The 25,100-nt window shown below is 40.9% G+C and overlaps 1 pseudogene; it reads right to left on the reverse strand.

Annotated features, from left to right (window-relative positions):
* LOC102769562 overlaps positions 1–25,100 on the reverse strand; it is a 44,035-nt pseudogene that overhangs the window by 1,030 nt on the left and 17,905 nt on the right.

Consider the following 25,100-nt stretch of genomic DNA (forward strand, 5'->3'; position numbering starts at 1 on the left):
GTGGGACACGTGAGCAACTGGGAGCTGCAAAGACCTATTTATGAAGAGGAGCCTCGTAAAAGGTGAGACTTCCTGTCATCAGAGAAGATGAAAGTTTGAGCCACAGTAATTTGGACTTTATAAGGTAAACCTGACCTCATTTTTAATCATAGTCTAGTGAGGTGTGGGAGCCTGGGTATATGCATCTGGAATACACTATAAAATGTAGTCTTGGTGTCTTGGCAACCTATTTAACATAAGGTTTGCAGAATACAAAAGCAGGTCTAACATGGGTTCCCAGTTGGATTTATGGAAATCATATTGATCACATCTGGTTATCTATTCGTTAGTTTTCATGTACTGGATCCCAGCATGTGCCGAGCAGTGCAGTAGAAATCAAAGCAAGTCCACTGAAATGGAGCTGGTATAAACTTCTCAACACTGAAGGTCGAATTATGATCACATGTCTAAGTCTCCTAATTAAAGGAAAAGTGACTCGAGCCCCTCAGGCTAGATGAGTGTGAATCTTGTGTCACATTCTTAGGAACCCTTTCCCTTCTTCTAGATCTTTTAAGAATGCTGGAGGGTGTCTCCTGCCCTCTTAGGAGAGCAATTTGACTTCTACTTCAAGCTAAGCTAAGCCCCGGGATCCAGTGTCCACGCTAGTCCTTGATGCCCTAAGGTGTTGCTGTTGAAAGTGGATGCCCACTGTTGTCCAGGTCCTGTCAGATGCCACTGCTGGTCCAGTTCACTGCACAGGCCAGCATGGGACCTTGATGGAGGGACTCCATTCTCTCAGTGACATGACCAACAGAGAATGGCCCCACTGGACCTCCTTTCCACAAGATGCAACTGTTCTCCAAGCCCCACAGGTAGTCCTATGACACTTCACTCAGACGAGCTCAGGTGTCAGCCCTACACAGACTGCAAATCCACTGCCATTTCAGTCCCAGGGGTCCCACCAGAAGCCAGTCCACTTACCTTTTCAACCATAAAAATACAACAGCTATGTTCATTCCTCAGACAATAGACCTTTTCATGCCCTCGGCTACAGTGACTATCTAGATAAGCGGTTCTCAACCTGTGGGTCGCGACCCCTTTGGCAGTCGAACGACCCTTTCACAGGGGTCGCCTAAGACCATCCTGCATATCAGATATTTACATTACGATTCGTAACAGTAGCAACATTACAGTTATGAAGTAGCAACAAAAATAATTTTATGGTTGGGTCACAATATGAGGAACTGTATTTAAAGGGCCAGAAGGTTGAGAACCACTGATCTAAATGGTCTCCAGGGCTACCATTCTCTTGGCAGCAGTTTTCTGCCGACCCAACGTCCTTCTTTGGCAATACGATGTAGAAAGCTTGCTCTGGCCTCCTAGTGTTCCTTGGGGTACAAACATCATGCACTGTTTTGATACTAAACTGCCACACCTTGCTTGCCTTTGACAAAAAAATTCAGTGACCTTCATGATGAATTTTAATATTTCTCAAGCTTCTCAGATCCTAAGAACTGATTGTAAATAAAAAAAATATCCAGGGTTTACTTCTGGAGATTCTAATCCAATGGGTTTCAAATTAGATCTAGGAATTCAACATATTGTTTAATCCAGTAGTTTCCAATACTAAACATTGGGGTCACCTGGGAAGCTTCTGATCCAATAGAGATGCTTTGAATCTACCTGGGATTTTTTTTTAACTTTTTAGCCAGACTGGTGTGGCTCAGCAGTTGAGCATCAACCTATGAACCAGGAAGTCAAGGTTTGATTTCCGGTCAGGGCATATGCCCAGGTTGCACAATCAAGGGCATGCAGGAGGCAGCCAATCATTGATTCTCTCTCATCATTGATGTTTCTATCTCTCTCTTCCTCTCCCTTCCTATCTGAAATCAATAAAAATATATTTAAAATAAAGAAATAAACTTTTTATTTGGAAATAGATTCAAACTTACAAAAAAGTTATGAGAAGAGTACAAAAACTTTTTTTCTGAACTATTTGTTAACTGTTAACAAGATGCCATAGTACTCTCAAATACTTTAGTATTTCCCACAAACAAGGACATTTTCTTATAGAACCAGGGGAAAACCCATCCAAACCAGGAAAATTAATATCAATAGACTACTTTCTACTCCTCAGATCCCATTCACGTTTTGATAATTGTTCATAAAACATCTTTTAAAGTAAAAGGAGAATATAAATCATGCTGTATTTATCTCATATCTCTTTAGTCTCCTTACTCTGAAAAATTCCCTCGCCTTTTCCTTGATTTTTATGACCTTGACATTTTAAAATTGCAGGCCATTTATTTTATCAAATGACCCTCAATTTGTTGCTTGAGTTTTCTCAGCGTAAGATTCTGGTTATGTACCTCAGAAAGGAATATCATAAAAGTGATGTCATGTCTTCTCATTGCATCCTATCAGGTGGCACACAATTTTGATTTGTTCTATTATTGGCTATGGGTACTTTGATTAGTTTATTTAGATGGTGTCTGCCAGACTTGTCCACTATGAAGTCATTCTTTTTCTCTGTGTCATTAATAAGTTTTCGATGAGGGAGAACCTTAAGACTATATAAATATCCATTTCGTCATTAAACATTCTATTTATTTATATCAGTATGTAATCATGGGTTTCTATTTTATCCAGTGGGTTATAATCCACAATTATCATTACTGTACTTATTTTGATACTCAAATATCCCAGGTATGACCAGTGGGAGCCCCTTAAAGTTGTCTCTTGTGGTCTTTAGACATGCTTCTATCATTTTTTTAACACTCCTTTGTTGTTGGTTTTTGGCACAAGATGTCTAGGTTTTTTGGGCTTTTTAAAATTCATTTATTTATTTAATTAGTTATTTTTATTGTTTAGAGTATTACATACAGTATTACATATGTCTACTTTTTCTCCCATTGACTTCCCCCCAGCCACCCCAACCCCCGGCACATGCCCTCACCCTCCTAGTGTCTGTGTCCATTGGTTATGCTAAAATCATGCTTACAAGTCCTTTGGTTGATCTCTTATCTGTCCCTCACCCTCCTCTGCCTTCTCACTGAAGTTTGACGGTCTGTTCGATGCTTCTCTGCCTCTTTATCTATTTTTGTTCATCAGTTCATGATATTCATTACTAGGTTTATTTTTACTTTCATTGCTCCGGCACTGAAATCAGCCAACCTGCAAAGAACTACGGTCCCTTTTAGTAAAAACCAGTATATCAAAATGCCTCCTTGCTACTGGGGTGTTGCTGCTCCTAAGCCTTTCAAATGAATGTGTGTGTGTGTGTGTGTGTGTATCTTACAATATATATCACTTACTTCTAATATATATTACTTACATCTACATTTATTTCTGTCTCTATTTTTATATTGGAAACTGTGAGAGCCTCCAATTCCAATTTAACGTCATAAATTTCATTCTAGTTTTCTCCTGTTCCATATTTGTAACTCTGATAATAAGAAATCTCCAATTAATAAATTTATTTATTGCCCTGGCTGGTTTGCTCAGTGGATAGAGCATCGGCCTGCAGACTGAAGGGTCCCAGGTTCGATTTCGGTCAAGGGCACATGCCTGGGTTGTGGGCTGAGGCACCTACAAGAGGCAGCTGATCAATGATTCTCTCCCATCATTGATGTTTCTATCTCTCCCTTCCTCTCTGAAATCAATAAAAATATTTTTTTAAGGAAAAATAAATAAATTTACTTATTTACGAATCTTTTCTCACCCTGGTCCCTCAACACCAATGCAGATGCCTTTCTTACCCTCTGGGGCACTTACGCTCCATCCAAGCAGGAAGATGCTGCACCGAGACACCTCTCATTTTGCTTGGACACTCTCACAGGAATAGGGAAAAGCTAATAGTTGCGCTGGGTTTTAAAGGATGAGTAGGAGTTTACCAGGAGAAGAAAAAGAATAAGGGAATTGCCTGACCACCATGGCTCAGTGGTTGAGCATTGCCCTATAAACCAAGAGATCATGGTCTGATTCTCGGTCGGGGCACATCCCCACATTGTGGGCTCCATCCCCTGAGTGGAGTGTGCAGGAGGCAGCCGATCAATGATTCTCTCTCATCATTGATGTTTCTATCTCCCCCTCCCTTCCTCTCTGAAATCAATAAAAATATTTTTTTTAAAAAAAAGAATAAGGGAATTTGTTGCAGGAAGAACTATTTGTTCAGGGTTTGGTACAGGTGTGTAAGCTGAAATCTTTATTAAACATGAAAACCTCCCATGAACATTATCATTTGGGTTGGGGTGTGAATTAGCTGTTCAGATCAGTCTATGTGGTGTTATGTACTGGTCTTTGGGGGGTAATATCTAATAAACAAGAGCATAATACTATATTAGCTAATTGTTAGAAAATTTGTTAGAAAAATCAATACATGCTAATATTAAAAATTTAAATATTTTAGGGACTGTACAATGTTGAAAGTTAAAACCCCCTTTCATCCCATCTCCCAGAAATAACTAAAGCCAAACAATTGTATTCTCCTCATGAATCTTTCTATGCATATACTACTAATTATGTGTGGATATATTTACATTTTCCCCCAAATTGAGCTTATAATACCACTTTAAACTTGCTACTTTTAACTTAACATTTCTTGGATAGCTTTATACTTAGATAGAATTATACTTAGTTCTCTTAAGAAATATGTTTTTGTTTTATTTTTACCACTTTTCTTTATGTTTATTCACACACTCCATAAATAAATTGTCAATGTAATAAAAATGATATATGTAAATCAATAGCCTGTCATGACCCCCCATCTAATTACACTTGTTTATCCAGAGGTAAATTGTTGTCTGTTGGTACATGTCTTCCTATTTTTCCTTTATTCATTTACACATGTTTGTGGATAGCATTTTCTTTTTTATAAAAGGGAGGGTGGGCAGTGTTGAGTTTCAGATATTATCACATTTCCAGGCCTGAAAGAACACACAGTGACTGAAAGCTGCCCATCACACCAGGCCTTTTTTTCTCTCAAGGCCCTCCATTCTCACTTGTACTGTGGCCACTGCAAACATAACATAGGCACTGGAGACTGAGCCACATTAAAGAATGAGGTGCATCCATAACACCCTCCTGGGATAGCAGACCCCTTGGCATTCTTTTCTGGGGGCTTTAGCCCTGCAAAACCAAGCTCAGGAGAAACAAATGGCCAAAAGAGGAATATGTGTGGGCCCCTTGGGCTCCCAAGTGCCTTGCCTTCAGGTTTAGATCGAGTTTTTTTCAAGGGCTCTAGCCGGCTTTGCCTCTTGTAGCCAGAGGGATGGAGTTTGAAGCATGTACGATCTTGGAAAAAGCGCAACTGAGCACGGTCTAATCATCAGTGATTGGAAGAGCAATGTGCAGTAAGAGCCAAGTGGGATTTAACTCAAAGGCATTTCGAAAGTTTGCTTCAGAGTTAGAATTGCAGCTTTCTGCCCTAAATTTCGCCACAAATATTCTATAGGCATTTTTTAAAGCCCCCGGAGCCCTTAACTAATGTTATTTAAGGAAATTTTATGTGACTAATTGTACAGATTGTTTGCTAACTTTTGAGCAAGAAATGATCTCAAAATACCCTGATGTCTACTGATATTTCAAGGTAAGAGAATACTCTGGAATGCTTCCCATTTTCCAAATGTAATATTTTCCAAAATAAATGTTGGAGTAGCTGCATGGTTGATACCCTGTGAACATTTTAATTCACACAATAATATTCTGGAGTTTATGGAAGCTTGGCCTTTTTCCAAGAGGTTTGGAAGTCCAAAAGTCGGCTGTTTCTTCTCAGTGGGAGAAAAAATGGAGGATGTGAATCAGAATTGGTAAATTGGAGAGGAGGTCACAAACGGAATGGAGCTAAATAGGGGAAAGTGCAGTGCAATCTTCAGTGGGAGGGAAGCCAGTTGCACAGAGGGGAAGGGCTGGTTACCATTAAAGGCTTCAAAATTAGGCCCTTGGAGGAGAATCGAATAGGGAAGTTAACAACCCCTGTTTCTCTCTCTTCTAGAGGATGGGGCTGGTATAATGAGATCCAGGTGCAACCCATCCTCATCTGTTCAGAAGCCCCCCGAAACCTCCGATGCTTGTAGCTCCTGTGCCTCCTCTTCCAAGGAGCCTGCCCTGATGGCCATCTTGCAGTCATCAGATGACATCACACTGTCAAGATGATCTGTTTCCTTCTCCTTTGCCCATGATCTGAGATTCTTGAGACCAGGATATAAAAACACACACAATACTTTTGTGCTGGATGTTGATTGAATGAGCCTCTCTGGCTGGAAATATTCCTTCTCTCCTCTGAGCTCTCTTGGCGCTTGGCACTTACCTCACTCAAATAATTTTTTTCACATTCTACGTTGTACTATAATTTCTGTACATGTTAGCTCCATTATTAGACTCAGAATTCTTCTATGAGAGATGAGATAATGCATGTAAATGCCCCGTGTCAGCTGAATAAATGATAGCTATTATTATTTGTGTAATGGGGTGCCTGGAGGAGCAGAAAATATATTTTATTTAAAAAAATAAGCTTCAGGGACAAATGTACTACTCTTTGTAATATTTTAAGCAATAAAAAAAAATAAGCTTCAGAGAATCACTTTGAAGCAGATCTTTGTTTTGCAAGAATGAGTTGAGAAACCCTTCTTAATTATACAACTACAAGAGACCTTTGCCGTGGAAGAAGGGAACAATGGGACGTCTTAGTATTGAAATATCTATTCTTTCCCAATCCCCTTCCATAGAAAGCTGGGATCTCGGTTAGTGCTGAGTCGCACCACTTCAGGAGGCACCATTCATATTGTAACCGATGTGATGGGTGCCTGTACTCTTTGAGGATGTCTGAGGCACGCACCCTGAGGGATGTATGGCATCATGTCTGAGGGATACAATTCCTTCTGAATACAATGGTGCCCCTGAAGTGTTGCAAGGAGGCAGTTATAAGAAGAGGAAATAAAGGGGCTCTGACCCTTTCTCTTTGAGGTTCAACGTGAGTGGAACTCAGATGGAGTGGCATGGTGCTGACTGAGATCAGTTGGCAGGAAAGAAGATGAAGGGCCCCAGAGAGGTACTCTCCATAGGAGAAGGGCTGTCGTTGGAAGGTTGGGCCCAGCAAATGAGAATGCCATTGGGAAACAGTAAGAACACCAGGAGTGTGTACCAAGTGAGCCAAGTGAATTCACTGAACCTCGAAGGCAAACATTGGTGAGTCATGGCATCAGGGCAGGATCTGGACCAGCAACAATATTAACACAACTGTAGTCAAAGCCCAGTGAGAGAATAGCAGGGACCCAGTGTGGCAGAAAAACAGAAACTTTTGCATTGATCAATTCACCAGTTTTCTCTCCACTTGGCTTTTGGAAGTGAGTCATAACCCTTTGGATTAAGGAAATGTTTTGAATTCTTGAATAGTTCAGGGCAGAGAGATCCAGGGAGAGGCAAAATTAGGTTTACATGAGTACATGAAACATAGAGTTTATTCTCGTGTTATTATTTGGAAATTACTGTATCATTTTCCATATGAACAATGTAAACCTACTTTTGTCCCACCCTGTATTGAACTTTCTGCAAATGAAGGCAGAACAGTTCATTGAAGAGACTGAAGGGATGTAATTATATTTTGATTCCAGGATGATAAATGAGGTCATCATGGTTTTATCCTCTTTATCATCGGCATTAGCTTTGTATACTCAGAGCCTCTGGCACATGATGGGTGACCCATGAGACCAAGGGATCCCAGGAAGCTCACTTTCTTAATAAAATGGAGAATTCAGGCCTTCCCAGAGTCCCAATGTGAGAGACTCCCTGGCCAACTCAAGAAGGACCTGAATCCCCACAGGGCAACTATAACCAAAACACCTTCCTGGGCTGCCTGCAGAGCAGGTCGGAAAACCTGAGCTGATCTAAAAAATCTCAACTTCACTTCAAGGTCCCTGTCCTGCACAGTGTATGCTCAGCTTATGACTGACCAGCCAGCTGGCCGGGTGTAAAGTTCCCATGTTGAAAGAATTGGAATAGTTCATGATCAGTTTATTCTAGACATGAGATCAGAGTGACAATCCAAGGAAACTAGATCCTTGTGGTTTTATTTATTATTAAAAATTAAATATGTCATATCAAGAGAAGCATTTCATTTATAATTTTTTAACCATATAAACAAGAGTCTCTTCTGGCCCCACCTTCTTTTCTGACTACAGTGTGATGGTCAAGATCATGGGCTTTGGGCCAATCAGCACTAGATTTGAATCATGTTTTTGCGACCTTTTAGTTGACTGATCTTCAACAACTCAACTTCCAAAGTGTGTTCTGGTGTATAAAAGGGGGTTACAAGTGTACAACGTTCACAAAATTAAATGAGAAATTTAATGTTAGGCGCCATGCCTGACACAGAATAAGCACTCAATAAATGTTAGCTACCACTATGTGTTATTTCCTTCATCACCAAACTCTCCTCTGCTCCCTTTTACTTATTTCATGTTCACACTTGAACCCATGGCAAAAACAACCAAAATTCAAAAAAAAACCTTCACATAATCATATATTATTAGATCATTGTATTATAAAAATACATCACACAACACATAGTCCTTTGCTATTTGCTTTTCTCATTTAATTAGTGAACATGGATGTACTTCCAGATCAACAGATTGAGACCCAATTCATTCAAAATATACCTGCCAAATATGATTGTGTCACAATTTATTCTACTTTCGCTTATTCCTGGATAGTCAGGATTTTCCAGTTCTTACCACCAATGTTGCAATAAGTATTCTGGTATATAAACCCTTTAGTATACACCTATTACTTCTGCAGAACATGCTCCTAGATTTTCAGGTCAATCTACATGTGTATGTGCATATGTACTTTAAATTTTAATCGATGGTGCAAGGTGGCTTTCCCCAAATATCACATTCCCATAGTTCCACAAACTTATCAATTTGTCTGTGCAAATATTCAGAGAGGCAGAAAAGCATGATGGTCAAGAACAGAAGCTCTGGACGAAGAGTACCTGGTATGAATCCTAGCTTTCCCATTACAGGCTGTGCAACCTTGATCAAGTTAGGTAATCACGCTACACCTCAGTTTCATATCTGTAAAATGGGGGTAATAATGGTCCCTACTTATTATTAATATGTATAAAATGCTTGCAACAGCATCTGTCACATAATAGGTACTCAGTAAGGGTCAGCTACAATTATAGTTACAATGAATTGAAATCTTAATAAGATCAGCTCACTATATATCCTCCCGTGTTTTTAGATGTTTTTGTTTTTGATTTTTTATCATACAGGTATGGCAGAAAATTCTCCTGAACGTATTTCAATGGGATACAACATTCTCAGCAGTTAATACAAGCCAATCCGGATTTTCCTGCTGTCCATAGCTGACACGTTGTTTAACAGTGTCCCTCCATGTGTTCTGAAAGCATGTCTTTCTGTCTATATTTTTCCTGTTTAACAAGCCCAGCCCCAGAGAGCAGTGTTCCTGCACTGTACACGACCGCAATAGCTTATGGCCATGTTGATACAGAATAGCTGCCAAGTTTTCACAGCAAGAAACAGAAAAATCTTCTTATTCTCAGCCCCATTTCTTATTTGAGAGGATGTCAGTCTCTTTGTGTGAAAGGAATTAACCCCCAGAGAAAAAACAGTTTTTTAGGTGTGTGGGGTTTTTTTTACAAAGGACTAGGGTGAGCACTTCATTTTTTGAGTCAATGCTGGAGGAATCCACTCTGCCTGCTCTGAGCTGTGTTGTTGGAGCATGCCGTGAACATTCCAAGGACGTGTTTACGCCAAATTCCAGTTTACCGTGGACTCAAACAAACAGAAAGATCAAATATTTGAAACTTCCTCCGCAGAAGACTGTTGTGACTTAGGGACAAAAGCAACAGACAGCGGGCTTAGATACAGGAAGCTTTTCTGAAGCACCTTTCAGGGACTATCGCAGAATGAGACCACATTCAATTCCCCTGAACCCATCAGGCATTTACTGAGCACTTACTACATACAAGGCAGCATCCTGGGTACTGGGGAGGAGAGGGGGATGGAGCACCGAGAGCTAGGAAAGGATTAGGGGACTCCATGGCTACCATTCTGTTGGGGGAGAAAATATGCAGGCTACATATTAGATCTTTCCTGGTTTCTGTCAAGTAAGAGAAAATCCCACTCGGACTGACTTAAACAAATGAACAAAAAGTATTAGCTATGTGAGGAAAGGTACTGAGGAGCTCGCCTCAAATGGGGCTTGATTAGGGCTCATTGGAACCCCAACTCTCTCATCTTCTGGGTCTGCTCTCCCAAGTGCAGGCTTCGCTCTCAGATCCTATGTGCAGGGAAGATGGTTCCCTGGAGCGCCAGCTCTACATCCTCCAAGATTCTACTAGCAGCCTGACAGAAAATAGGACTTCTTTCACAACAGTATGTTGTCTTGAAAGCGATTTGCAGTGGCTTGAATTTGTTTGCAAGCTTATCCCTAAACTTACCACAGTGACCAGAGGGATGCCGTGTTCTAACTGGTCAAGGCTGCATGACTTGGCCGGCCCTGGAGACAAGTTTGAAGTCAGCACTTGTCGAAGCAAGTGGAATGAGGTGGAGAAGATGGGAAATTCTTCAGAGGGGGAAATAAAACAATCAGACTTCTATTGCCCGGAGAGGAAGAAACAATTCAAAAACAAGTATAACAGGGGAATAAATATAGCATGATAAGAGGATGCGGAATAAATATTTTCTGGCTTTAAGGATCTAAGAAAGAACCACTGAAGTGCAAACAAGAATGAAATGAAGTTCAAATCACTTCCTACTCTGAGAATCTGTGATTATGGAGATTGCCCTAAAACACACAGCCATTATAAAATGCTGGCAGTGTGATTCAGGGCAGAAGAGTTCTTTCTGGCTCTGACGTCAGACAAGTCTGGGTGTGAGACCCAGTCTGCTCCTTACATAACCTTGGGTCTCAAAGCCTGTTTGCACCTCTAATATAGGGGTAATAATAGTCCCTGCTTCATAAGGATTAAATATGTTTATTAATTTCCAGTCCCACATGTTGGGACTGGATCCCCACATCTTGAGAGAGTGTATGTCTTTTTTCTTTCTTTTTTTAAAAAAATATTTTTTATTGATTTCAGAGAGGAAGGCAGAGGGAGAGAGATAGAAACATCAATGATGAGAAAGAATCATTAATTGGCTGCCTCCTGCACGCCCCCTACTGGGGATCAAGCTCAAAACCCGGCCATGTACCCTTGACCAGAATTAAACCTGGGACCCTTAGGTCCACAGGCCAATACTCTATCCACAGAGCCAAACGAGCTAGGGTAGAGAGTGTATGTCTTTCTATCATTATCTTCCATTTCCTTTTTAGCCCACTGAAATTAGGGGTCCTCCTCATCAGACCAATTAAACTTCTCTTACTAAGGATAGGAATGACCTCCTAATAGCTGAAGCTAATGGATAATTCTCAGTCATTGTTTGATCTGACTTCTGTATAATACTAACCCTCTTGATCACTACTCCCTCCTTCAAATTCTTTAATCCATTATCTTCCATTATTTTTCGTTGTGTCTTTTCTTTCCATCTATATCACCCTTCCTTCTCTGTATTCTTCTAGGGATCCTCTTCCTCTGTCCACCTTAGATTTTGGGTTTTCTGGGAGTTTATCTTTGTTCTTCTATCAGGGATATGATTATCATCATGACTGCCTGTTTGTTTTTTGAATAGCCTTTCTATGTTAGGGGAAATTCCCATATTTAAGTATAAATTTTCCAGTGTAGTAATCCTCCTCCTTTGCAACAAAAATGCAGGCACATACTCTTGATACTACCGATCACTTCAAACCATAGGAGACTAAACTAGAAACCTGGTAGCCGTTAGTTTTCACCTTCCAGTTTCCCATCTTCTCCAGCTCCAAGCAACCACTAATTTACATTCTGTCTCTACAGCTCTGTACATTTCAATAAGTGGAATCATGAAACATGTGGTCATTGGGGACTGACTTTTTCACTCAGCATAATGTTTTCAAGTTTCATCCATGTTGTAGCACATGTCATACTTGATTCCTTTTTATGACCCAATAGCATCCCATTGTATGAATATATCATATTTTGTCCATATCATAGTGGACATCTGGCTTACGGCAGGTTCTGTTATTACTACTACTACTTTATTTTAGAGATAAGAAAACGAAATCTCAGGAAAGTAAGTTGACCACGTTTGGCCAGCTAGAAGGTGGCAGAACTGTGATACACAAAAACCTAGGTGTATCTGATGCTTTAGTTCTTGCTCTTACCACCGCCTCTTATCATGCTATAGAATCCGCACAAGAGAAGCGATATTGTGCGGATTCTATAGATACTGGCCTTGCCCCAAAAAAATTCTCATTGAAAATCTTTTTAGGAGCATGACTAAAATTCCATCCTAAAAAAAAACAAAAACAAAAAACAAGCAGGTAAAACTATGAAAAACATGTTTAAAAAAATAAGCAATTTTTTAGAAGAATTTATTTTCAAAATTTGGGAAATTGTTTTCAGAAAAAAGTAAAATGACAAGAACACATGCAAAAACCAAAATCTTTCATTGAACTATGAACTCTTAGCAGAGGAAAGAACTTCGGAAGGAGTTGAGTCCCTCTCTCTCTGGAATCACTTCTAAAATGTCCCTCATTCTGCGACCAGCCTCCTGAAGCCTTTCCCACGTTCAATGTTCCATTTAAATAACACAAGTGCACAGAATCATATCTTGTTGTTTTTGGAGCCAAGGACTGTGCTCTGTATGTTACAAAGCTGCTTCAAGGATGTGACCTTTCTCTAAAGAACATATAGTACAAGAGGCCTGTCTCCCTTATTTTATTATTTCTTATGTTTTAAATGATTAAAAATTATGTGTTGCCGAAACCGGTTTGGCTCAGTGGATGGAGCGTCAGCCTGAGGACTGAAAGATCCCAGGTTCAATTCCGGTCAAGGGCATGTACCTTGGTTGCAGGCACATCTCCAGTGGGGGGTGTGCAGGAGGCAGCTAATCGATGTTTCTCTATCATCAATGTTTCTAACTCTCTATCTCTCTCCCTTCCTCTCTGTAAAAAATCAATAAAATATATTTTTAAAAAGTTATGTGTTGCTTTTATGAGATGACCTTTGTCATCAGTTTGAATCCCCAGTTTGTTTAAATCCAGGCCCCCAGAATTTGGTCCCACCCAGTTGGCCCAGAGCAGCAGTCAACATCTGGAATTGTGGTCAAGGTGGGTTTCCTACCAGGAACTGAAGTAACCATGCAGAGTTCCAAGCCCGAGTAAGTCTTTTCAACTTCCTGACCTCTGTGCCAGCATTCTCCAGCTCTTTATTGTAGTTGGAGCTGATTCTTATATCAAAATTTCTAAGTCCCTTATCATGACGGATCATGAGTGATGGATGCCTTAGGACCCAGAGCAGAAAGGATCCCAGCCATCTCCACAGCAATGTATCATGCACCAACAATGACACTGCAGCGAGGCAATCTTCCAGTTAAAAAAAATCCATCACTGGCTAGTCCTGGACTGGCACCTGGCTCTCCTGCAGATGTGAGGGTGCGCCACCTGTTGAATCAGCATGGGAGGAGCAGTGGATTTCCCCCCATTGACCTCCACTGTGGGCTTGGGATCACAAATGAACCCTGCATGGCCAGGAAAGATTTCTCTATGGGCCTTGGTTAGATTATTTTGATAGATGGTGTTCAGGTTGCTCATCGAGACATCCCACTTTTCCTTAATAACTCGCCAACTGAACTTACTTATCACAACTTTGAAAGCCATCAACATGATCATGTATGAATTCAGAGTGGACAGCTGTGTTCCACATTACCTTTTTGGGTACACTTTTGGACATTCATGCAAGTGTCAACCAGCTTGTGGCTCTCCACCACGGTGACCCTGGCATCCAGCTTGGCAGCCTGAGACACACTGACCAGCCCACCTGAGCCACTGCCGATCACCACATAGTCGTAGTCTATGGCACTGAGAGCAGGTGAAGGATCCTGCGAGCGAATTAAGCAATTTTTTAAAAGCAGGAAAATAGAGTTTAGCTATCATATTTTAAATCTACAACAAATAAATATTAATACATAAAACTTACATAGCACTTACTGTAAGCTTCTAAGAACATATATTGATTTGTCACCACAACTGTCTGAGGTGCATGTACATTCATGTCCCCATTTTGCAGATGAGAAAATTGAGGTGCTGAGAATAAGTAATTTATAGAGTTGATGGGTGGTAGAGCTGGTATTTGAATTCAGGCAGTCTGAACTCTAGATTTGGAGTTTTTTTAAAAATAGATTTTGGGTTCTTAATCACTTCTCTCCTAAGCCAAACAAACTAACTAACAAACATAATAAAAGCAAAGAAAGAAAAGAATGGTTATCAAATCTCTAGGCAGGAGACTGTTTAAAAGTAACAAAAGATAACACAATATTAAAAAGCAATACATTGGAGTACCCCAAAAATGTTATTCTGTGCCCCAGAAAAACCAAAATCAAATGGAAAGCAACAAACATGAAGAAAGTATCTGCAGTATATATGGAAGAAAACAATTAACTCACATGAAAATTAATAAGAAAAATTATTAAATGGCCAAATAGAGAGGTGAAAAAGGACATAGATGGTTTTCAAAAAAGAAATACTTATTTGAGAAAAAATATTTAACCTCATTAATAATGAAAGAAATGCTAGTTGAGCCAATGATAAATTTGTTTTCCCTACCCAATTAAAAAAAAAATACGCAAGCTTCTTACTAGTCGTTGGTGAACACATGAAGATGTGGGTGCACCGACAGAGGTCGTGGGCACTCTGTGCCCTTTCCCCATACCTTGCCCTGTTCATTTCTTCCACCTGGCCTGTTCCTGAGTCACAACCTTTTGTAATAAACTGATAAACAGTATGTTTGCATAAGGATTCTAGGAACTAGCTTCAAAAAAATGCAGACTCTGACCTTTAGGCAGTCCAGCTTCGGGCATTTGCTGACCTTCGAATGTAAAACCAGGATAACAAAACCAGGGATGACGCACACCGGTCCATCACTTAACCAGTTTGAAGTCCTAATCAGAGTAGACTCTGTGGTGTGCGCGTAGAGAACTTTTCAACCCCCTCCCCTTGATCTCTTTGTTCTGTTTTCCCTCTCCCTCCTTATGAAAAACTCTGTCTGCACTGAGATGTTAAGATGGTCTTTGGGACGAGAGTCCCCCATCTACTCAGGTTGCCAGCTCTTGAATAAACCATTTTTTCCTTACACCAAAACAAGCAAGTAAACAAAGAAACAAATGCTATCTGATATCAGACTATATCAAAAGACCATAGTAATCGAAACAGCATAGTCCTGGCATAAAAACAGATGTATGGATCAATGGAACAGAATAGAGAGCCCAGAAATAATCCCACACCTTTATGTCAATTAATATTTGACAAAGAAAGCAAAAACATACAATGGGTAAAGATAGTCTATTTAATAAACGGTGCTGGGAAAATTGGGCAGATACATGCAACAATATGAAACTAGGCCATCTTCTTACACCATACACAAGAATAAAAACTCAAAAATTGATTAAAGACAAATGCTAAATTTGAAACCATAAAAATCACCAGTATGGGGTGTGCAGGAGGCAGCTGATCAATGATTCCCTCTTATTGATGTTTCTATCTTTCTCTCCCTCTCCTTACCTCTCTGAAATCAATACAAATATATTTTTAAATAAAGAAAACATAGGCACTAAAATCTTGGACATTCCTTGTAGCAATATTTTTTCTGATATATCCCCTCAGGCAAGGGGAACAAAAGAAACAATAAACCAATGGGACTGCATCAAATTAAAAAGTTTTTGCACAGCAAAAGAAACCATCAACAAAATGAAAAGACAACCAACTAAATGGAAGAACATATTACCAATGACACATCTGATAAGGAGTTAATATCAAACATTTATAAAGAATTTATAAAACTTAACACCCCCCAAAAAACCAAACAATCCAATAAAAAAAATGGGCAAAGAACCTGAATAGACACTTCTTCAAAGAGGACATACAGATGGCCAATAGACATATGAAAAGATGCTCAACCATCACTGAGCATCAGAGAAATTAAAACCACAATGAGATATCATCTCACACCTGTCAGAATGGCTATCGTCAATAAATCAACAAATATGTGTTGGCGAGGGTGTGAAGAAAAGGGAACCTTCATACACTGTTGGTGATAATGCAGATTGGTGCAGCCACTGTGGGAAGCAGTGTGGAGTTACCTCAAAAAAATAAAAATAGAAATGCCTGAACTTGCTGGTTTGGCTCAGTGGATAGAGCGTTGGCCTGCAGATTGAAGGGTCCCAGGTTCGATTCCAGTCAAGAGCAGATGCCCGGGTTGCAGGTTTAATCCCCTGTTGGGGGGAGCGGGGCGTGCAGGAGGCAACTAATCAGTGATTCCCTCTCATCATTGATACTTCTATCTCTCTCTCCCTCTCCTTGCTGCTCTGAAATAAATAAAAATATTTTTTTTAAAAAAAGAAGAAAGAAATGCCTTATGACCCAGTGATTCCACTTCTGGGAATATATCCAAAGAAATCCAAAACACTAATTCAAAAAAATACATGCACCCTAAGTTCATTGTGCCATTATTTCAAATAGCCACAATTTGGAAGCAGCCTAAGTGTCCATCAGTAGATGAGTGGATAAAAAAGCTGTAATACATTTACACAATGGAATACTACGTAACTATAAAAAGGGGAAATCTTACCTTTTGCGACAGCCTGGATGGACTCGGAGAGCTTATGCTAAAGGGAAATAGCCAGTCAGAGGAAGACAAGTACAATATGATTTCACTCATATGTGGAACCTGATGAACAAGGGATTAAGAAAACAAAACAAAACTCATAGACACAGACAACAGAATGTTGATTACCAGAGGGAAAGAAGGTGGAGGGAGGTAGAAGAGGGTAAAAGGGGGATAAATGGTGATGGAAGGAGACCTGACTGGGGGTGGTGAACACACAGTACAGTATACAGATGTGTTAGAGAATTGCACACCTGAAACCTAAATAATTGTATTGACCAATGTCATCCTTATAAACTAAAAAAAAAGAAAAAAGTAAAAAGTAAATAAGAAAAGAAAAAAAAGAAACAAATAAATGCCTTAAAAACAAACAAAAAAATACACAATATTAAAGTAGACCAACTAGTCTTGGCCAGGGTGTAATAAACCGGCATTGTCAAGCATTGCCTTTCTGTCAAATTGCCTTCTAATATAAGCCAAGAATTTTAAATATTCATATAATTTGATCTGTCCTAGCAACCTAAAGACATAAGTATAAATCTAGAAAAGGCTTAGTATTCAATGACACGCATAACAATTCAGAGGAAAAATATTGAAAGTTATTAAAATACCTAACAAAAAGGAAATAGTTAAATAGATTATTCAATAAATATACATTGTTCTGTTATTAAAACTATATTTATCCAATAATGTAAAAAGTTGGGGAAATATCCCTGTCATATTTAAATGAAAAAAAGCCACAACACAAATTTATATTTATTATAGAATGTATATGAGCACAAGTATTAAAGAAATAATCCAGTGAAAGACTAAAGAGAAACATATCAAATATGCTAAATTATTAAGATATTTTTTCTTTCTACTTTTTGTTATTTACAAATTTTTTTAAATGTATTTTTGTTGATTTCAGAAAGGAAAGGAGAGGGCGAGAGAGATAGAAACATCAATGAAGACAGGGAATCATTGATTGGCTGCCTCCTGCACACCCCCTACTGGGGATTGAGTCTGAAACCCGGGCACGTGTCCTTGGCCAGAATTAAACCCGGGACTCTTCAGACCGCAGGCCAACGCTCTATCTGTTAAGTCGGAGAGAGCCCAGGATTGGATACATGCAGACCTGTGACCAGATAATGGACCCTCCCTGGAATTCCTAACAGATCAGTGTGCCAGACACAGATACCGGTTCCTCCCTGGAATCCACATGACCCCCACACAGATACTGACTCCTTCCTGAATACCCTGCTGACCTCCTGTGGCAGAAACTTCCTCAGTTCATGCCCCGCCCCTCACCCAACCACAGTATAAAACAAAGTGCCCCCCTCCCTGTGGGCCTAAATCCATGGCCCTGTCTTTGGGGTTCGTGGGTTGCCCGGGGATGCAGCATTAAACTCTCTCTCCTTCCCTTCTATTTAACCGTTTGGTCCTCTTTGTTCTTTATGCCGCTTTCTAGGCCACCTAACACTATCCACTGAGCCAAACCGGCCAGGGTCCAAATTTTTAATAATGAACACTGATTACTTGTACAATGGGGAAAAACAGTAAAATAAACTTTGCTTTGAGAAAACAGTTAGTGGTAAGGAATATAGTCAGTAATATGGTAGTAACTATAATGGGTGTCAGGTGGGTGCAAGACTTATCGGAGGGGATATGTAAATGTCTAACCACTATGCTGTACACCTGCAACGAATATAATAAAATGTCAACTGTAATTGAAAAAAAAAAAAAAACAGGGAAGAGGGAGTGAGGAGGGATGGGAGATATCTGTAATACTATCATCAATAAAAATATATTTTAACTAATTAGAATTTATATATGCAGTAGTGAATACTATTAACCAGCTAAAACATGTCCCATTGTGCTTTTACCTTATAAATGAAGTAATTAAAGTTTAGCTAGTGAGGTTCATTCCTCAACCCTCAAATACACACACACACACACACACATATGTACACACACACGCATACACACACACATATACACACACACACACACACACACACACACACACACATATATATATATTCTTTTAAAAAAAAACCCAGTTAATGAATTGTGTTATGTGTCGAGCTGACTGATCCCAATTGCTCCTGTCTCTCACTGACACCACTATCTGCCCAGGGGAGTGGGAGCATCATCCCTTTGAAGCGCCAGCCCTGGAGATAAGCCTCCATTGACCTGTGGGCCTGCTGATTTGCGAGCAATGCCAGATAAGGCATTTTAAACACCACTGAGCCGCGGGCTGGTCTGCATCAGGAGAGCCCTATCAGCAGAGTTTTTGTTTCTGCTGGTCAGTGGCCCTGAAAGAAAGCCAGATTACGCTGTAGCTTTTGCACTCTGCCCGGGACCCAGGCTCCACTGCTTAAAGAGCTGAGATGGATGGCTCTGGCAGCAGAGGAATGCCTGGCCGGGGAGATAGAGGAGAAAGACACCCGGTGCTGAAGGAGGGAGATAAGATCTCCAAACAAAGACACTGTTAATATGTTCCAAAGTCCCAGGAACAAACAGAAACCTCTAAGGAAGAGGGAATCACATGCCAGTTGGAATTCCCTGGCCTGGCCCATGGGAAGGGTTAGCAGCCCTCTGAATTCTTACTTCTGGTCTCATTCTCTCATTTGCCAATTATTAATTGGGCACCCAGGATAAGCCAGCTAGGTTTTGCTTACAGACTCCTAGGAGAGACAGACAGGCAGACAGACAATTAGGCTATGGCTGTGATATCAGGAACATCTTCAACTACTGAGAAAGGAAATTGACTAGGAAGGAAAACCTTGTCTTACAAGAGGAGTTAGCCTGTGAAGGTAAATGGGGTTAGGAGAGAAAAAGGGTTTTCCAGGCTAAGGAAATAGTTAAGACCCGCAGACAAGAGAGGTAAAGGGCTTTTGAGAGACATTAAGACATCTGGAATGAAGGATGGGAAGAGAAGTGGTTTCTTTCAGTTCCCCTTAGGTTGACTTACGGAAAAAATTAAGAGGCAAAAGAAGAAAAATAAATTTGCCGAAGCCTTCTTCTTCCTTTCAAAACTTTGCCCTTTTCCTTTGTCCCACAATATGCTGTTATTGGCTCTCTTAACCCTTGTGCTGCTGATCAAGATTGCAGAGGAAATAAAGGGACAGAGGCAGCCCAAGGCTGAGGTCTGAGATTCACACAGAAGCTGTGGCCATCACACACAGAAGGGACTAACCAGCCAGGTCAAAAGGTGATTCATGTTGCCCGTACACTGCAACTGCAATCATTTTCAGCTCCAAGGGGTCTCTGGTGGGGGTGCGGATGTCATCCAGTCATTCTATGTATGTCGAGTGCAGAGTGGGTATCCACTGGTGTACTTCACAGCCTCACTCGGGAGGTAATATATGCAAACATGAGAGGTATGTATTTAGTTGATAGGAGACACACTTTAATTGATTCTGCATTAAACACTATGTGAAGTGCTGGGGAGAAAAAAGATAGAAGGGAAAATAAAACTATCCTGAAATAGATCACGGTCTACTAGCTATGTAGTGCAAAGAAAACGAGGTGGGAAATTAGCATGGAAACGCAATTTAAAACTATAAGCTTCGTTTTCTTGTGAACCTAATAAGATAGATTCATTGGCTCTCTGTCTTTTTCTACAACTCATCTAAGGGCTGAATTGAATAACAGGTGGGTTTCTCTACACTCCTTCACACCTTTTGATCACCTAGTTCTCCTGTGAGATGAGAAAACTCACAAGAATATGATATGGTATGATATGGCCAAAACGATATGAAGTCAGAGAGCCTTGAGTTTGAACTTAGGACTATACTCATTCTACTTGTGTTCTTGGGCAGGTTACTCAACCTTTCTGAGCTTCTGTCTCCTCTTCTAAAACAGATAACAATAGTCATGAGGCAGATAATGTTAGTGGCCAGCCCAGGGACAGTGTGCCCCTCTTTTTGCTATCAAAAGCTCTCACAGTTTTGTCTGAGGGAGGAAAGTGCATAACCTAGGTGATAGCATACCCTAAGTGAAGGTGGGGGTCGGCAAACTTTTCCGTTAAAGGCCAGATAGCAAAATTTTAGATTTTTTTCAGGCTACGGAGTTCCTGTCACAAGCCTGCCATTGTAGCATGAAAACAACCATGCACAATACTTAGATGAATGGGTGCAGCTGTGTTGCAACAACACTTTATTGACAAGAACAGGCAGTGTCCAGAACTGGTGCTTGTCTGCTCATCTCTAGTCTAAGGCCACCCTGACAATCCTAGTGCCTACTTTCTCCACTTCCTTTGCAACTAAAGGCATCCATCTCCAGTTCTGGCCAATGATATCTAAGGAGAAGTCTGAAGTAGGAGGGTTCTGGGAAAGTGTTATTTTTAAAAAAAAAACACATATATTTTTTATTTCAGAGAGGTCAGAAGAGGGACAGAGAGATAGAAACATCAATGGGACAGAGAGAATCATTGATTATCTGCCTCCTGCACCCCCTCCACTGGGAATCAAGCCTGCAACCCGGGTATGTGCCCTGACCAGGAATCAACTGTGATCTCCTGGTTCATAGGTAGACACTCAACCACTGAGCCACACTGGAAGTATGACAGCTAAGATTTTGCTTTCCTGATAAAAAAAAGGGGGGGGGAGGGGACTAATGTGGTGGCCCTATACTATCCTCCCAATTCTACCTTGGAGTGAATATGGTATCTGGAGCTGAAGCAGTCATCTTGCAATCACGAGATGACAAGCAAAAGACTAAATGTTGACATGATAACGATAGTGATTCAGAAAAAGAAACTAACTCCTAGATGTCATCACTAAGAAACTGAATAAATACCAGCACCACCTACTGGACTACAAAACCCATGATTTTTTAGACCACCGTGGTTAGGTTTCCTGCATTTTGCAGCCAAATCTATTCTGAAGTAATGTCAATGTATGACAGGCTTATTGTGAATGTGAGGTGAGATGAATATACAAAATATACAGTAGAGGCTTAATCAATAAGAGTTCTCTTCACATTTCATTTCACAGAAAATTGATATCATTCCCTCAGTGATCAGTGTTGTTAACATATTATACAAGCTTCTTTTAAGAATAAGTCACCTCGAATGGATTATTTTTTTCAGTCGTCTCTAGTTTCACTCTAGAATTTTCCACGGCCTCAGAAAGACGAGGAAAGGGAAGGACCAGAAAAAAATAACTAGTTTAGCAGGAGCCTGTGTATGGAAAAAAATCCCAGGTAATTGTAAAAAATAAAACACCAATTTTTTTTGAAAAAAACAATCTCTAGTAACTAGGAATGAAAGTGTTCTGCTTCACCTTCCTCACCACCTGCCAAGGTTCCTCATGCCTGCCTGCAACGGACTTCCCATGAGAAGACAGGAAGCATGAGGGTGCCTTGCACGGGAGAGCCTCTGGAGCTGTTGCCCTATTTTCCCTTCCTCTCTTCTCCCTGCCAGTACTCTCCCAGTCTCAGCTTATTGAAGAACCAGACTTGGTGGGGAAGGGAGCCCCATGAAGGAGACACTAAACCTGCAGGAGGAGAGGACAGGGCGTGATCAGTCTAAGGATGGGGAGTGACAAGGAACAAGGATTTGAAAACTGTTCAGAGTTAAGCAGTTTGGAAATAAGTTTCTGAGAAGCAGGTGTCTAGGACCAGTATTAAAATAGCGGGGTGTGTGTGTGTGTGTGTGTGTACCTCAACTTAAAGTACCCATGCAGAGAAAGACAGTATCCAATAAATATTTGTGCAAGTATGGATCCATTGGTGGGTAGATAGAACTTTTCAAATGCTCTATTGCACCTACTCAAATTTTCTGTTATAAGGTGAAAGCAGCCACAGATACCATGTAAATGAACTTGTGTCGCAATAAAACCTTATTTACAATATTAGGTGGTGGTCTGAGTTTGGCCCATGGGTCCCAGTTTGCCCATCCTGCTCTGGACTATGCCCACACCTGAGAGTGCCTCCTGGAACTGCAGCAGCCGTTCTGCTACCAGCCTGAGGATGGAAGCGGACAGGTGCAGGTAAAGAAACCTGGTTCCTTAACAGGAGCCTCTAATCCTGATACACCTGCAACCGCCCTTACTCTGTGCTTATCTTGTGAGATATGCAATTTCCTCTTTATTGTGTCCATTTGAATAGGCTTTTCACTTATTTGCAGCCAAGAGCGTCTTAGCTGTCATACTTCCTTAAGAGGAAATACTCTGTCTTGTCTACTTTGTCTACTTCCCTCACGAGCTTGCAGCGGATCATAAACATTCTGAAGGCTGCAAGCAGGAGAAAAAGAGAAAGGAGGAATGCCCCCTTGCTGAAGACTTCCTAGAGCAAGAATCTGCTTTAGATTTTAAGTCCTTTAGTAAGTGCTGCACTCTTAACACCCTGAACTACCACTGATCTGCTACAGTAGTGCTTACAGGGGTGTGGCGATGCCTTGGATGTAGCCCCATCCTTGTGGAGTGGGCTGACTTCGCTGAGCCACTCATGTATAGTGTCCTTCGTTTGTCTTTTATTGCTTCACATGCATGAATCTTATCTCTACTGATTTAAAGAAAAGCTCCTTTATGGCAGGAAACTTTTTGTAGATCTTTCAGAATTGGGCACTTAATAGATATACAATATATGCATTACTAACTGAATGCATGTATGGCCCTACACGTGGTCGGCAAACTGCGGCTCGCGAGCTACATGTGGCTCTTTGGCCCCTTGAGGGTGGCTCTTCCTAAGCCTTAGGAGTACCCTAATTAAGTTAATAACAATGTACCTCCTATATAGTTTAAGTTTAAAAAATTTGGCTCTCAAAAGAAATTTCAATCATTGTACTGTTGATATTTGGCTCTGTTGACTAATGAGTTTGCTGACCACTGCAAGCTGGTTTGACTCAGTGAATAGATGGGTGGGCAAACTTTTTGACCCGAGGGCCAAACTTTTAAAGGCTGGAATAGAGCATCAGTCTTAGAAACCAAGATGGCGGCATAAGTAAACACCGGAAATTGCTGCCTCCCACAACAAATTCAAAAATACAACTAAAAGACAAAACGGACATCATCCAGAACGACAGGAAGGCTGGTTGAGTGGAAATTCTACAACTAGAAGGAAAGAGAAAAGCACACTGATACTCAGAGGAGATGCAGAAGTGCAGAGTTACGGAGGTGCATGCGGAAGGGGCTGGCAACTGAGGACACAGCTGTCTTTTTGAATCAGGAGGGAGTCACAAGCCCCCGACTGCTCTGAACTCCAGTTCTGGGTGAGTCTCTGGGGACCCAGACTCATACAGGAAGAAACTGGACTGTCTGGCAGTGGGCAGAACTCGGAACTCGAGGGTGGCTTTCTCTCAAAGGAGCCTGCAGTGATTACCGATTACCAGGACACAGACGCAGGGCCCCTTAGGGCAGGGCTGAGGATCAGCCATAGCTGCTTTCTCCATCCTGTTGATTCCCTGAGACCCCGCCCCACCCAAGCTGTGGCAGAGGCTTTTGCATATGAATGCCCTGGCCTTTTTCAATCTGAAAATTACCTAACAAACTGCAGCTGGGCCAGACAGACCCAGAACTTCTAAGAGAAGGCCCAAGGCCCCACAGCAGCTTGCATTGCTTCACAGCTGGACCTCATTTGGGTACCCAGTGGTCAGAGTGGGACCATCCAATTACAACTCCTCAGATCCATAAGGGACACACTCAGGGGGCAGACTCAGTGAGCACCAAAGCCCCACTGAAGCAAGTCTTGCCTCATAAAAGTGTCTTCAGCACAAAAGTTCTCCCGCCGTAGACACAGCTGACTCTCAAGCCAATTGGCCTGGAGGTCAATCCCTCCCAGTGATCCTACAACAATCAAGGCTTAACTACAACAACACTGTGCACAAAGCCCACAAAGGGGTGCACCAAGAGTGTCCACCTCAGGTCATTGGGGAGGCTGAGCCACTGGGCCCTATAGGACACCTCGCACACGAAGCCACTCTACCAACACAGCGAAGCATAAAAAATGCCAAGACAAAGAAACAGGACACAAATGACAGAAATGGAGGAAAGCAAACTATTAGATATAGAGTTCAAAACCACACTTTTAAGGTTTTTCAAGAACTTTCTAGAAACTGCCGATAAACTTAATGAGACCCTCAAGAAATCTAGTGAGACCCTCGATGTTGTGATAAAGGACCAACTAGAAATTAAGCATACACTGACTGAAATAAAGAATATTATACAGACTTCCAACAGCAGACTAGAGGATCGCAAGAAGCAAGTCAAAGATTTGAAATACGAAGAAGCAAAAAACAACCAACCGGAAAAGCAAAATGAAAAAAGAATCCAAAAATAAGAAGATAGTGTAAGGAGCCTCTGGGACAGCTTCAAGCATACCAACATCAGAATTATAGGGGTGCCAGAAGAAGAGAGAGAGCAAGATATTGAAAACC

Source organism: Myotis davidii, unplaced genomic scaffold (assembly GCF_000327345.1).
Source record: "Myotis davidii unplaced genomic scaffold, ASM32734v1 scaffold430, whole genome shotgun sequence".
Lineage (NCBI taxonomy): Eukaryota > Metazoa > Chordata > Mammalia > Chiroptera > Vespertilionidae > Myotis > Myotis davidii.